Source organism: Hemicordylus capensis, chromosome 5, assembly GCF_027244095.1.
Source record: "Hemicordylus capensis ecotype Gifberg chromosome 5, rHemCap1.1.pri, whole genome shotgun sequence".
NCBI lineage: Eukaryota > Metazoa > Chordata > Lepidosauria > Squamata > Cordylidae > Hemicordylus > Hemicordylus capensis.
Window position 1 is genome coordinate 199,778,593 of NC_069661.1, and position 12,813 is coordinate 199,791,405.

Sequence of the window (12,813 nt, forward strand, 5' to 3'; positions counted from 1 at the left end):
TTCCTGGCCAGGCTGGGAGCTCAGCACTGACGGAAACATCTCAAAAATTGAGTTGTGCGGAGCCACACAAATTATTTCAAAATGGGGTGCGCGGCACGATTTACTATCATTGCCATGCCCCTGTCATCAGATGCAGGGCCATGGCTGGGGCACCACACTCCTGATAGTATGCATGAACAGATCTATATGGATATACAGTTATTTGGACATTATGTTGAATGCACATACATTTCCTATCTTTACTCTGCATTTGGGAGGATCTGAACCATATTTACTTTTAAAATGAGTATAGGTACAAGCATTCACAAAGCTCATTCAGACATTATTAGGGCCACATTCACACGTAATGTGAAACCGCAGTTAAACAGGGAAGAGGTTGGAATTTGTGAACTTCCGAATGCATGAAACTGTGGTTTCATTGCAAAAGTAACCTGTGGTTTGCCTCCAATCTGAACCTTCAGTTTGTAGTGTAGTTTTGTTGCTTCAGCCTGAGGTTTGGGGGCAGCAGTGTTATGTTCATACACAGACCCCCACCATAACCATGGTTTCATGCTGTTTATTGGACTCTAATCATAGAGAGGGCTGCTCAGAGCTGCCCAGAACACACCTGCTCCATGCCTGTGGCACTTCTCATTGGTCACCTCTCTGAGCACTTTCCTTGCCCACCGTCTCTGATATACTCAAGCCATTGCCTGGCAAGAGGGATGCTGCCATGTCCCATCCCTCTTCCAACTTTTCCCCTTGTCCTCCCACCCCTTGCAATCAGGAGAAAAAGGGGACAGGATGGCAAGACGGGCACTATGTGTTTGCATGTGTTTGCACCCCTGTCCCAATCAAGAGATACATTTAGATCACTTAGGGAGATATTCCAGGCATCTTTGTTAACTGCTCATGTTTTATTTCCCTACTTTTACAGTTAGAGCATTCAGTGATTCTGGGCCTCACAACCCACTGGGAATTTCTCCTGCACAGACTAAAATACATGAGAGCTGTGCAAGAGCATGGAAAGTCGAAATAGATTGTGCCTATTGTCCAAGCCACATTATAGCTGTCATTGAACAAAATGTACCTTTTAAGAAAACACGTTGAACAATTTTTTGAGGAAGGAGGTTGAACAGGGAGCATGTGTATGTACAAGTTCAATATTTACAGCAACCTTAAGAGCAGCAAAATGATTTGGGTATACAATACAAGCACATAATTGTTGTACAGTGGAAATAATTATGCCCTGTATATATTGTTGCAATAAAATACAAATGCCTGTTTTACTGCTAAGATGCCTCTGCAGAATACGTTGTGTTCATACCCAAACAGAGATGTGCATCTTCTTCTCTCCCCCCCCCAGTGTTCTTGACAAGTGTTTCATGCCTATTTATGTGAAATTTTGCCTCAATAGGATTGGTTCAGATGATTCATCTGCTGGCCCCTCAGAATCATGGGAGAGAGGAGTGTGTGTGTGTGTGTGTGTGTGTGTGTGTGTGTGTGTGCCGCCATTCTGCCACACAATCATGACAAATCATCCTTTAGAGTGCAATTAAATACTACTTTAAAATTGTGTTTAAATTACAATGTGAGGGGCAACTCAGATGAGCTGCCTTCCTCCATATCATGAGCATCTCCAGGTTGGGAGATGTGTGCACATATTTCCAAGGGGCCAATGGACCTATCGTCTAACATTTTCTGCCCTCAAATGTGGCATGGTGTTATTATGCCCCAGGTGTGTATGCTCCAGCTGAGTGATGGAACAGCTTCCTTTGTGCTTTCCTCTTCGTGGGGAAGAAGAGGTGGGGCAGGGTCCTTTTGTCTCTGGGCCCGTTGCAACCTTGCTACGCCCTCGGGTTACCTTGAAATGATGAATAGCACTGTACCACCTTCTTTAAAAGTAAAAAAATGAAAACTGAAGGAGGATATGAGAAAGCATGGAGGGAATACAACGTTAACAAGACCCTTATCATGAGGACAGGTGATTCTGAAAGAAACTCAAAAAGTGCTAGCAGTGCATATAACTTCTTTGAATCTTGACCAGTATTTAGAAGTCCAAATGTTTTGTTGATTAGAAATCCAAAAGTGAACTTGGACTAGAGAGAATGGGCTACAGAATACCAATTTGAAATCATGAAAAGGAACGTTCCAGTTAAATGAATCAAGTCAAAGGAGTGGACAATAATTAAGCTCTCTAAGAAGAGGGAAATGTGAAAGATTCTCAGTCCAGTGAATGGTGTTCTGTTAATTATCTTACTGAGCTTTTACATAACATAATAACAAGTGGCAACTTGCTTTAAAAGTATTAAAATACGAAGGAAGAACTGAAGATAACCTTCAGATGAATAATGAAGAGTATCTGGACTTATATCTTATGTGTTGACATAAATATAGATATTGGCATGACTGTAAGGGAACCTCATTACACAGTTATCTAACCTAGTTTAATTTTATGCTTCTTTTTTGACTACAGATTAGGATTTAAATACAACTTTGACCTACAATAAAATGGAATCTTAAAAGTGCTTCAGTTATTTTGAGCAGATACTGGAAATACAAAAGCCATATTCAGACATTAAGGCTCTACACATGATCCGTGTATAGAGCCAAAAGGGGGTTTGCGGGGAGAGCGGGCTTGACCCATTCTCCCTGCAGATGATCACTGGCCCATTGCTCAGTCACAACGATTGCAGACAATCGCAGATGAGTTACAGACTATCACTGGCTTCTCTCCAGCACTCTGGCACCCAGCTGTGCGTCGTCTGGCAGCTCCGGGGGTTGGGTGAAGGTAAGTCCCACCACACAGCACCCCTCCCACCAGAGCCCCAGTAATGCACCGCACTCCCCCCACTCCCCCTCCCCAAATGTGTCCAATTACTCCCCTCTCTCCCTCTCCCCAAATGTATCCACCAAGGCTGCAAGCAACCGTGGCAGGCACGATCAGAATAATGGGGTTAGCAGAGGGTGCACTCCACTAACCTCTTAAGTGGGCGCATTTAAGTGGGCTTGCTGCCAGGAGAGCTGTACAGCTCCCGTTGCAGCACACAACCAGCCGAAACCGGGCTGGGCTCCCTTAGCCTGGTTTCAGCTGGTCGTGAGAATCGCCTCATTATGTTTTAAATAGTACCTGCATTCATTTTAAAAAGTGGACCTGGGTACAGGCCCCACAAATACACAATACAGATAGGAAGTGTACCTTCAGTTGACATAACATGTGAATCACATGTGTACAGATTTGCACCTGTGTACACTATACACTTGTATTAATGTTGAACATAACATGAATAAGGCTAACGACTATAAAGAGAAAAGAGTTACTGTGACCAAAACTCAATCAATCAATCAATAGAGAGACTGAGAAGTTCTGTTAAGTGAACCATATTTGTGAGATTGATAATTCGCCACAATCACAATTGTCTTTCATCGCCATTATCTAGACCCATTTCAGACTGGCTTTTGGGTGGGCTATGGGGTCAAGACTTCCTTGGTCGGCCTGATGGATGATCTCCAATTGGAAATTGACAGAGGAAGTGTGACTCTGTTGGTCCTTTTAGACCTCTCGGCGGCTTTTGATACTATCGACCATAGTATCCTTCTGGAGCGTCTGAGGGGGTTGGGAGTGGAAGGCACTGCTTTGCAGTGGTTCTGCTCCTACCTTTCAGGCAGGTTCCAGATGGTGTCCATTGGAGACTGCTGTTCTTCAAAATCTTAACTCTTGTATTGTCTGCCTCAGGGTTCCGTATTGTCTCCGATGTTGTTTAACATCTACATGAAACCGCTGGGAGAGATCATCAGGAGATTTGGTGCAGGGTGCTATCAGTATCCTGATGACACCCAAATCTGTTTCTCCATGTCAACCTCATCGGGAGAAGGCATAACCTTCTTAAATGTTTGCCTGATGGGCTGGATGAGGGATAACAAACTGAGACAGAATCCAGATAAGACAGAGGTATTTATTGTGTGGAGTTGAAACTCGGGAGATGAGTTTGATCTGCCTGTTCTAGATGGGGTCACACTTCCCTGGAAGGAACAGGTATGCAGTCTGGGGGTGCTTTTGGATCCGAGCCTCTCTCTGGTCTCCCAGGTTGAGGCTGTGGCCAGAAGTGCCTTCTATCAGCTTTGGCTGATACGACAGCTGCATTCGTTTCTTGAGAAAAACTACCTCAGAACAGTGGTACATCTGCTGGTAACCTCCAGACTGGATTACTGTAATGTGCTCACTGTGGGGCTGCCTTTTTATGTAGTCCGGAAACTACAGCTGGTTCAGAATGCGGCAGCCAGGTTGGTCTCCTTGTCATCTCAGAGAGACCATATTACTCCTGTATTGAAAGAGCTGCACTGGCTGCCAATAAGTTTCCAGGCAAAATACAAGGTGCTGGTTATGTAGTCCTATAAGGACCTAAATGGCTATAAACCTATAAACCTATAAAGACCTAAATGGCTTGGGCCCTAGGTATTAAAGAGAACATCTTCTTTGTCATGAACTCCACTGCCTATTGAGATCATCAGGAGAGGTCTGTCTGCAGTTGTCACTGGCTCATCTGGTGGCTACTCGGGAACGGGCCTTCTCAGTTGTTGCCCCAATGCTTTGGAATGCAGTCCCTGCTGAAATAAGAGCCTCCCCATCTCTAACAATTTTTAAAAAATCTTTAAAGACACATTTGTTCACTCAGGCTTTTAATTAAATACTATTTTAATAGTTTTAACATTGTTTTAAAATATTGCTTTAAGGTTTTAAATTGTTGTAATGTTTTAACTTTTTGTTGTCATTTATTTTAACCAATGTTTTAATTTCTCTGTTGTCATTATCTGTTTTAATTAATGTTTTAACTTTTCTGTTTTTTGTTGTAAACTGCCCAGAGACGTAAGTTTTGGGTGGTATAGAAATACATTATAGGTATTTTACATTACATTTGGGTTGTATAGAAATACATAAAATAAAATAAAATAAAATAAATTGCCATGCCTATTCATACCAGTTGATTTCTGAAAAGTTCCACTGCAGCTTGTGAATGTCAGGAAAAACAGCTGAGGCTACTCATTCTCTTTTGTGTGTGGACTGATGTGTGAATTATTGACGAAATTTACACTGCCACGTAGCCAGCTTTCATTTGGAATTGTTGCCATTTTGTCTTCAAAAAGTGTAACCCAATTCATGAATTGGGTAGAAAAAGGTACGGTCTTTATTCTTTAAACTCCCTGATGTTTCTCTACGCAAGACTGTGTTAAAAGGAATTATACTTTCCCAGTTCTACTTGGAGACATGTTTAAAAATCAAGTTATAAGATATCAGTGTGGGAGATTAATTTCTGTCTCCATCCCGTTTCTTTGTCTACTTGTAAAAGCCTGGAATTTTTGCTGTTAGCAGAGGAGAAACAAATGAATGTCTTCCAGTTAAACAACTCTGCACATTTAATCCAGTCTGAACCTAGGTACAGAGACTGCCCTCAAATGAGGGGTACAGATGAGAAATACCCTAGTGTACGTGCATGGAATACAATGTGTGAATAACTATAGAATGCATACATCTATACGTATGCATTGATGGCACTAAGGTCTTTATCTACACCCAACCCTTAAGTTTTCATGGACTGAATTTTTTAAAAGTCCAGTGAATTTCCTGAGACAGAATTCAAACAGCCAAATTCTCAGATTCCTTTTCTCTACACAAGACGCAAAACCTGTGTTGGAAAAGTAGGATACAATATCTGCCTATTGCCACTTGAGGCTATCCAGACAAATTTCTGCTTTAGTGCTGAGAAATTCTTCTGACATCCATTGAAAATCCCAGATGCCAGTCTTGGCAGAAAATTGTAGCACATCTGGCCAGCATCAAGCTCAAACCAGAAGGCACCTTCCCTACTCTTCAACAAGGTCTATATAGCACACAAAATGTAATAAAAGCAGGAGACCACGGCAATGATTCATTTTATATTTAGTATTTCTGATGAAATTGATTTTATACAGTGATTAATTGGTTTAGTTGTGGGTTTTTTTGGTCAATATCAACTATTTCTAGAAAGCAGAAACGTGGATTATCTTAAACATTTGATCCTGACAAGAATCACTCCAGTGATTCAGACCTGAGAAGATGGAATAGTGAAGAATAGTTTTATCAACAATAAAAGAAACAGATAGGGGGAAATTGAGGAATTTGGTCTTGGACATATTTAGTTTAAGATGATGTTGGGTCATGGGGGCACTGCTTGGGGGCAAGGAGACAGTTTCCCTGCCCTGTGGTTCAGAACTTATATACTTGTTCATGGAAAAACACCAATAACTTTGGATAGTTTTAAATATTGATACCACTGTTGCAAATGGATGCACTTACCAGGTGTGAATAGCAAAGTTACATGTTCCTTTGCTTCAAATGAGGAATGACTGATTGCCCTGCATGGATGACGGTTTCAAAAGTACTTTAGAAATATACTGGCTAACATTCAGATTAGCAAAGACTGAAGAGTTACAGACTAACACTGCAACAGTACTTGTGTGCACGTGTGTGTAGGGGGACAAATTTCAGTCACTTCCTCTTCCTGTGGAAGCACTCACAGGATTTGCCCCACAGGGAGGGAAACCATGTAGAGGCAGCTGTATGATACGTGTACATTTTCTCTGCAGATCAAATAGCAGTTTGCAATTTAATTGCAAAAAATGATTCTATTGAGAAAGGTCCTGTCTCCCATCCTTCAGTGTCATGATCTGAATTTGAATCACTGCTACCAAGTGGCAGCTATTTAAAAAACAAAAAACAAAAAAACCCCCAGGAAATCATAATCACTGATCTTCTCATCATGTCTACCTTGGCCCTTTGCAGCAAATAGCTACTTTGGCAGGAGAAATGGTGCAGGGGAAGTCTTAATGTCCTTTTGACATGCACTACAGTATCAAACTGGATCATGCCCCAATGCAACTGATTTTTATATAAAGCAACTGCTTCCAGTCTACCTTCTCATTAAGTGATTCCATCAGTAATGGCTTTAATGTCATGTATAGTTTGGCCCTAAGAAGTCAAACAAGACCATAGACTCACAAGCTTGGGAAACTGCTTATTCAATTAAACGATTTGAAATAGCGTTAAAGATTTTCAACAAACCATATAAACTGCTAGCACACAACTGCAGCTTCTAGCTGGTCTATTTCTTATTTTTGTTTCTAAAATTATATCCAGATTTTGTCCTGAACTAGACTCTCAAAACAACTTTGTATTTTAAGCTTTTGTGAGTCCCAAGGCACCCTTAACAATTTCCTTCTTTGCAACCAAATTTCAAACAGATTATGCATGTAATATTCTTTCATTTGTTTATAACATTCATTAAAAGGCATAGTGGTATGAATCCTCTACCCAAAGATGCTCAGCTTTTCATCACAGGTAGCTGGCAGTGTGAAAAATATGTAAGGAATTTAGTTAGCAAATAATTCCCTAGATAAAGGTTTCTGCATGCGAAAAGTTGCAGATTCAAGCTCCCATGTACAAGGATCTAGAAATGAAAAACAAACATAAAATAGAATTTCAAAATATTCCTTTCCTGGAAAAAAAAATCACCATGCTAACTAATTAAGTGATTCATTTTTCCAAATATATCTAGGGAAAAACATTATAGAAGTAATGAGCCAAAAAAGTGCCATCTACAAAAGCTTTTGGAAGTCATGATCAATAGCAAAAGCAAGTGGCAAATAACCAGAAGTATATGTTTCCTTCAGTCTTCACAGTTAATGGATCATCCTGTTCCTGAGATAACCATGTCATGGAATACATTGCATGATAAAAGTTCCATATTCAATCCAAAATGCTTCCAGTTACATCAACTTGGGAACTTGTGGAGAAACTGCCTGAAAAGGTTATCTCATATTTTTCCTTGGGATGACCCCTGGAATTCTCATCAACGCGTGGTTTCTCCTTGGAGGAAACCTGATATTCTCTTTCAAATTTCACTTTGGAGAAATTTTGGTATGAACACTATCTGGAGACCTAGAAGGAATACTGGCTTAGACAAAGCACAGTGCCTCACTGATCCAAGACCAGGGTATGCATGCTGGCCCTGTGTGAGTCCAAAATCCATGCAGTGAGCTCAGAGAGGCTTCATGTCTCCTAAGAATCAGCACTAAAGCAACATTTCTCCCATTAGGTATGATGGGAACATTGTCGCCTCAGCGCTGATGCAATTCCTAGGAAACATAAAGTAAAGTGTAACCTCCAAATCCAGAGTAGAAAACTAATAGAAGCAGATTCTGAAAGCATCTATAAGGATTTATATTACATGAAATAGCAGGAACCAGGCAACAAACAAGGTGGAACAAAAGGAAAGACATATTGGCTGGCACCCTAACTAATAAAACATATTGCTCTGTGAGATAACCAACGTTGTAGATGACTTCCAGATTAATGCAAATCCAGCACTTGCAGAGTGCGGGGAATTTGATGACTTCCTCTTCTCCCAGAAGTGGTCTGTGTCACTCGAAAATATTTTCCTGAGGATTATGTGACCCTTGGGCTTATATTTTGGGGTGACACAAAGGGCTTCTGATGGAAGGGGAGGCCAGTGAAATTTATGTCCCCCTGCCCCTCAGTTCCGGTGCTGAGTTAGTTGATCCCATTGGGATGTGGCCAAATTATATACACACTAATGTTTCCCAGACTATGGGAAACACCTATATCGGGCAGCAGTGATATAGGAAGATGCTGAAAGGCATCATCTCATACTGCGTGGGAAATGGCAATGGTAAACCCCTCTTGTATTCTACCAAAGAAAACCACAGGGCTCTCTGGTCACAAGGAGTCTAAACAGACTCGGCAGCACACTTTACCTTTAATGAGATGTTATTGAAAGCATGCCAGCAGGATCTGTCACATGGAGTTGCCTGTTACTTCCTCTTGGATCCATCTCATAAGAGATGTGAGTTTGGGGGCGGTATAAAATAAGTTAAATAAATAAAAGTAAATAAATAATAAGGCTATTCACATACTTGCTAGAGGTAGAGAGTGGTCAGTCACAGATCACCTAGAAGCAGGTGTAACAGCAATGTCACTGCCTTTCCCTTATTTAGTAGAGTAATCTTCACGAGAAGCCATTGTGAACACCTGGCCAGTATGTGATATGTCAACAAGTTTCTAACTTGAATTCCATAACAATTTTATAACCCCATCTAGACAAATTTATTTTGTGGAAAGTCCCCTTCATTGCAATAAGGTTAAAGTTACAGTATATAGTATAGACATAATCAAGGTTGATAATAATACATGTAAATATAAAGAAGAATAAATCCCTTAACATGGCTTAACATGACAGGACACAACCAATGCAGGTGAAGAAGAAAAAGAAAGGGGTTAAAAAAGAACATCTGCTTTAAGGCTATTTGACTCATGTTTCAAGGCACAAACAGTTCACTGAAGTTCAACCAAATCGATAAGAATTCTTCTTCTTTACCTTACCTTGGCAACACCCCCCACCCCCCAGTTCAAATGCAGATAAACACCACATATCAGTAATCCAAAGTTGTAATACAGGAGTAAATTTGTCCTTCCAGTGTTGTATTACTATTTTTTGGCCAAACAAGCCAACTCCATTTTGTGGAAAGTAACTTCCTAAGCCTCAAAACCACTTGAGCAAGCCCTTTGGCAATAAGGGCAGAACTTGCAGAGGGAAAGACATTTGAGAAATGCAGGCATGTGCTTATATCTTTGCATGCTTACAGAAGTGCCTGCCATTTTTTTTGGTGACTTGTCCCTGAAGACAATAAAATACACAGCTATTGTTCCAATGTAATAAGATTTTATGATTATGTTTATAATATATTAGAAGCAAGGCTGCTTCATCTTGGAAGTGTTTCTTTTTCTTACCACAATATTCAAAATAGCCATTTGTATTGTATTATTTGGCTTGTGGGAATTTCTCTTCTTATTTTGCCTATACGGTTCTTATTGTGAGAATTACAGCATGTTTCTATCCTTGTCCAAGAACCATCTTAGCAGGATTAGGATCACACATTATTCTCCTCAAAATGTTGCCATGTTTACAGCTTACCAGCATTATCATATTCTATCCAGTATCCTCTATGTTTTGTTATTCAGAAGTTTGTCCCAGTGGGGGCATCCTATAAAGAGTATGGGGGGTGGAGTCAGAAAGGAAAAAGGAGGGAAAGGATTAGGAGAAAATGGAGTTGTTTCTGAATAAACTCAGAGGCCAAATTTGCATGTAATAGCAAACTGCGGGTAGGCGAACCCCAGGTTAATTTTTGTAACCGTGAATCGCATCGTAGACATTCATCCAACCATAGCCCTGTAACCTCTGTTTTCAGGCTCGGGGAGCACCTCCCTCTACCGGGTCAGCCAAGTCCGCATCACCAGACTGTGGGCAAGGAGTCAAGACATCTTCAGGGCAGCTGCCATTGTCCACAATCTTCAAGGGGGCGTGCTGAAGATGATTGTTCCTTTTTTGAAAGGACCATCTGCCCTTGGCAGGGAAAGGGCATTTAAATCCTTTTAAATGGCATTTAAGTCTTTCTCCTGACAACAATTGCACCACCACCCTTACAAGAGCCACGGACCAAAAGCACAATATCTGGCAACAGGGGGATGCTGAGGGGCACTGATTTTTTTTTGTTTTGTTACTGTGGGAAGGGATCATGATTACTTCCAAGGAGGAAATATGTATATGAGGGAGGGCAAAGGATCCTGGGGTATGGTCCACTGTGACCAAGGATGCTCTTGAGATGGCAGACCCTGGTAAAGTAGTCCAGGAACACCCAAGCACACTCCTGCCCCCATGTTGGCCTGCCACCCGGGGATTAGTCTTCTCATGGGAGGGCGAGTCAACTGGGGAGGAGCAGAGGCTCCAAGACCTTTGGTCTTCCATCGGACTGTGCTCTCACGAGTAGGCCATTCAGATCAAGGGGACCCCACTTATGTGGGGCCCCCATTCTCTCTGGTAAATAATATAATGTGTACACCATGACCTCCTCCTCTCCAGACAACCCTTTCATATTCCCAAGGAGTAGTGGCCACTCCATGTGTCTGGGTGGTACCAGGTGGGTAGACAAGGGAAACTTTACTCTCACTCAAATTTCCCAGGTTTTGACCGGTGTTGCAGAGTATGTAAATTGGCCACCATGGGGAATTGCAGGAGAAGTGAGCCCTGATTATCAGCAATGTCAGGAGAGTAGGTTCACTGTTCCAGCTGAAAATTAACATGGATGTGTACCGATGGATGAATGGAGTTGCACAGGGCTTGCTTGGACTGCTTCTCTGTGGCAGTCGCCAGTACAGGGAAAGGTGTTGCCAGGGCACCCATCATTGTGGTTTGCTTGTGTGGGGCAACCAAGTTTGGCAGCATCTGCTGTCCAGGCCACATGTGTGTCTCCATGGTTTTCATGGTCATGAGAGAGCAGTCCGTGGGAGAAGGGGCATTGTCACACAGTATTAGCAATTCGGCCTCATTCCTGTGTACCCCAGGATGGTTCTGCTCTTGAGTAGTGCATGGGTTTCTCCATGGCCTTTCACTCTCATGAGGGAGCAGTCCTTGGGAGAAGGGGCATTGTGAAACATTATTATCGATTCAGCCCAATCATTTTGTACCCCTGGATGGTTCTTCTTGTGTGTGATGCCATAGAGTGTATTCTTGCACCTAAGGGGAAGGGGCTGTGCTCCCGCTTCCCCAACTTTATTGTACAAAAAATAGAGCAGAGACATTCCTGAATTCTTGAGTAGGACTTCCTTTTAAAGCAGACACTGGGTACTGCTGCCCTGCCATATATCATCTTTTCAGTGATCTAATCGGGTTGCCCGGTTTGTGATGTCGTCATGACTGCATGTGCTTGTGAACATACTGTTTTATCGATTTATTTTTGGTGACCAACACACATAGTGCCCATCCTTCCCCCTTCCTCTTCTGGTTTTTAAAAGGGGAAACAAGAGACACAGTGGAAAGCAGGCATCCCCCAATATGACTTTTCCCTTTGACAGGCTTAGATGGGGATCGGACAAGGCAGCATCCCTGTTGCTGGGCAAATGGCTTGAGGAGCATGGAGACAAGGAGTGAGGCAAGTGCTTTGAGAGGTGGCCAGTGAGAAGTGCGGCAGGCATACAGCAGGTGTGTTCCTGGGCGGGTCTGGGCCACCCTCTCTAAGATTTTGATTACAGAAATACCATGAAACCGCAGTTATGGTGGTGTCAATGTTCTGATGTAACACTGCTGCCTTCAAATCTCAGGTTGGAACAGTGAAACTCTCTACTAACTGAAGGTTCAAAGTGGAGTTTGGTGAGGGAAACCACAGGTTGTTTTTGCATCAAAACTGCAGTTTCACACATTCAAACATACACAAATTCCAACCTCTGCCTCATTCAACTCTAGTTTGGTGTTACCTGTGAATGGGGACAATGTTAAATCTATATAAGACAATTGTCTTAAATCTATATAAGATAATGTTAAATCTATATAAGTGTGAGAGAAGCAGCTATAAAACAGGCATTTATGCTGCCAATTATCCTGGACCAAATGTGTACAGGGATGGAGACTTGATAAGAGGAAACCAGATTATTCAACATCATTTCCATCATTCCAGAGCCTACATCCAGCTCGGTGCTGCCAAGAGTAACACTATTGGGCCCTCCATACATGGCATTAAGTTTCATTGTACTTAGGTCCTAATGGCAGCTACATGGGGGCCTTATACATATGAGGACTGCAGTATTGGGAGGAATGGAAAAATATATCAACTTCCTAGCCAAAGTCCTGCAGCCAAGGCGATTCTGGATATATCTCTGCCTCCTACTGTACTGATCTGTTCACAAGGTACTGATCTGTTCACAAGGTACTGATCTGTTCACAAGGG